The sequence below is a fragment of the Aegilops tauschii genome, chromosome 1 (assembly GCF_002575655.3).
Source record: "Aegilops tauschii subsp. strangulata cultivar AL8/78 chromosome 1, Aet v6.0, whole genome shotgun sequence".
Classification (NCBI taxonomy): domain Eukaryota; kingdom Viridiplantae; phylum Streptophyta; class Magnoliopsida; order Poales; family Poaceae; genus Aegilops; species Aegilops tauschii.
In genome coordinates, this window is record NC_053035.3 from 148,514,134 (window position 1) to 148,518,058 (window position 3,925).

Here is a 3,925-nt window from a genome sequence, read left to right on the forward strand (position 1 = left end):
TTTTGAATGAATTTCACCAAATTTGACAAATCTGGTCCAAACTTGCAGCAAGTGTAGTTTGAAAATTTTGAACTGAGGACCAGTGGATCTTCATGGATCTTGGTTGAGGGTTCAAAGGACTAGGGAGGAGAGTTGGTTTGGGGGCAGAAATCAAAACAGAAAGTAGAGTTCCTTTGTAAAACACCAATGGCTAGAATAGAAGACAAAAATTTATTTGAATAAGATTTAAATGAAAAATAAACATAGGGGAGGTTCAACTTGCTGGATTAGATGCCAAACATGATCCAAAGATGAGGGGAGGGTTAGGAGGGAGTATTTTCACTAAGGCCATGGCAAGAGGGAAATGTTGAAAGTGGTAAAGGATTATTCCAAAAGCCATAGTGCAAATTTCAAAGAGATTTTCAAAAGGCATTTTCCCAAGTGAAAAGCATTTTGTCTTGTGTCCAAATAAAAAGCAAGAACCTCCAAGACCAAAGACAGGTCTTGGGTGAATCCAAATAAAACTTTTGCCATAAAAAAAATTTGAAAGGGAGAGTTCTTTTGAAGAAAAATTTAAATCACCTCCCTCAAGTCAAATAAAATCTTTTGAAAAATCCAAATAAAAACTTGGGTGTCACAACACCTACCCCCTTAGGAAAAATCTCGTCCTCGAGATTTCTGTTGATCCTCAAATAGATATGGATACTCTGCCCGGAGAAAATCTCCCCTTTCCCATGTAGCTTCATCCTCAGTGTGGTTGCTCCACTGAACTCTGAAAAACTTTGTCGTTTTCTGACGGGTCCTCCGTTCAGACTCTTCCAATATTTTTACTGGCCTCTCTTTGTAGGTGAGATCTGGTTGCATATCAATGTTCTCATGAGGTACATGCTTATCCGGGTTACTCACACATTTCCTCAACTGTGAGACGTGAAATACGTCATGGACGTCTGACAGTTCCTTGGGTAGGTCTAGTTGGTAGGCTACCGTGCCTCTTCGTGCCTTTACACAAAATGGCCCAATAAATCTTGGGGCTAGCTTCCCCTTAATTTTGAACCGTTGTAGACCCCTCATAGGAGATACTCGGAGGTATACGGAATCACCGGGTTCAAAGCTGACCTCACGATGCTTCTGATCATAGTAGCTCTTTTGTCGGCTCTGTGCTGTCTTGAGTCTGTCCCTGATTTGTTTAACTTTCTCCTCGGCCTCTTTAAGCATGTCTGGGCCGAAGATACGGCTGTCACCTGTTTCTGACCAATTCAGTGGGGTACGACATCTCCGTCCGTACAATGCTTCAAAAGGTGCCATTTGCAAGCTGGTTTGGTAACTGTTGTTGTAAGCAAATTCGGCATATGGCAAACTCTCTTCCCAACTGGATCCATAGGTGAGCACACAGGCTCTTAGCATATCCTCTAGGATTTGGTTTACACGTTCCATTTGTCCATCAGTCTGAGGGTGGTATGCTGTACTGAAAGCTAGTTGCGTGCCCAGAGCTTGTTGTAGGTGATCCCAAAATTTGGAGACGAATTGGGTGCCTCGGCCTGATGTTATAGTCTTTGGGACTCCGTGCAAGCAAACTATACGGGAGAGATAAAGTTGGGCCAGTCTTTGTGTGGAGTAGGTAGTCTTCACGGGAATGAAATGAGCAACCTTGGTTAGTCGGTCTGTGATGACCCATATGGCGTCATTCCCACGTTGTGATCGGGGTAGTCCGACGATGAAATCCATTCCTATTTCATCCCATTTCCACTCCGGTATCCTATTTGGCTGGAGTAGCCCTGCTGGCTTTTGATGCTCGGCCTTGATGCGCTGACATGAATCGCAACAAGCAATAAATGTGGCTATATCTCTTTTCATACCGTGCCACCAAAATCTTTCCTGAATGTCCATGTACATTTTGGTTCCTCCAGGATGGATCGAGTATGGAGTGGTGTGGCTTTCGGTTAAGATTTGTTGCTTGAGTTCCTCAATGTTAGGTACGCAAAGTCTGTCTCCGTACCATAGCGTCCCTTCACTGTCGGTGACGAACTCTGAAGCCTTACCAAGGTTCATTTTCTTCTTTATGCCTTCGATGTTGGGATGTCCCTGTTGAGCCTTCTTAATTTGTTCCACCAGGGTGGGTTGTATTTCTAGATTTGATACGGTGCCCTCAGCGACTAACATCATGTTGAGCCTAGCGAACTCTTTCTGAAACTCAGGCCTCAAGTTTTGCGGACCGACATTGTCCGGGCTGGGGTTTCGACTAAGGGCATCGGCCACTACATTTGCTTTCCCTGGATGGTAGTGAATACCGACATCATAGTCCTTGACCAATTCCAACCAGCGTCATTGGCGTAAATTTAGCTCTGGCTGTGTGAAGATATATTTGAGGCTCTTATGGTCCGTGTATATTTCATAGCGATTCCCCAACAGAAAGTGCCTCCACTCCTTGAGTGCATGAATAACTGTTGCTAGCTCCAAATCATGTGTTGGGTAATTTTCCTCATGCTTTCGCAGCTGCCGTGAGGCATATGCGACTACTTTGCCATCCTGCATTAGTACACAGCCGAGACCTTTTCGGGATGCGTCACAATACACTTCAAAACTTTTGTGAATGTCTGGCACAGTTAATACCGGTGCGGTTGTCAGCTTCTTCTTTAGTTCTTGGAAGCTCTGCTCGCATGCTTCCGTCCATACAAATTTCTTGTCCTTCTTGAGCAACTGTGTCATTGGTTTTGCCACAGTGGAGAATCCTTCAATAAATCTTCTGTAATATCCGGCCATTCCTAGGAAACTCCGCACATCAGTAACGTTGGCGGGTGGCTTCCAGTCAAGTATGGCTTTGACCTTTTCTGGGTCTACGGCCACGCCTTCTTGGTTCAATATATGGCCCAAGAAACCAACTTGTCTTAACCAAAATTCGCACTTGCTAAATTTGGCGTACAACTGATGTTTCCTCAATTCTCCCAAAACAATTCGGAGATGTTCAGCATGCTCTTCTGGTGTCCTTGAGTATACCAGAATATCGTCGATGAACACCACAACAAACTTGTCCATGAATTTCATGAACACCTTGTTCATGAGGTGGACGAAATATGCGGGGGCGTTTGTTAGACCAAAAGGCATCATTGTAAACTCGTATAACCCATATCTGGAAGTGAATGCTGTCTTGGGGATATCTTCTGTCCGTACCTTCAATTGGTGATATCCCGATCTCAAATCAATCTTTGAGAATACCTTGGCTTGTGCGAGCTGGTCAAACAAATCATTTATCCGTGGCATCGGATATTTGTTTTTGATGGTGACCATATTGAGGGCTCGATAGTCTATACACAGTGTCAGTGTCCCATCCTTTTTCTTTGCGAACAACACAGGCGAACCCCATGGTGAGGAGCTGGCTCGAATGAATCCTTTGTCCAATAATTCCTTTATCTGCTTCTTCAACTCCACCAATTCTGAGGGTGCCATTCTATAAGGCTTCTTATAGATGGGAGCGGTGCCAGGTGCTAGTTCGATGCTGAATTCTATCTCTCGGTCTGGTGGCATGCCTGGTAATTCTTCAGGGAACACATCAGGAAACTCGCATACCACTGGAACTTTTCTCAGTTCTGCAATGTCCATTTTGTTCAGTTTTGGTTGCTGTTATTGTGGCCTTTCTTGAGCGGAAACTCTTATTGTCTTGCCATGATGGTGAGTGAGGATCACTGTCCGATTGAAACAGTCGATGAATCCTTTGTTGGTGGTCAACCAGTCCATCCCTAAAATGACATCCAATCCCTTACTCTCCAACACGATGAGATTCGCGTGGAATTGTAGTCCTTCGAACTCAATGACCACTCCTCGGCAGTAGCCCTGTGCGATTTGCTTATTTCCGGGGGACTTGATGATCATAGATTTTTCCAAGGGAAGTATCGGAAAACCATGTTGCAAAACAAAACTCTTCGAAACGAACGAATGGGAAGCTCTAGAA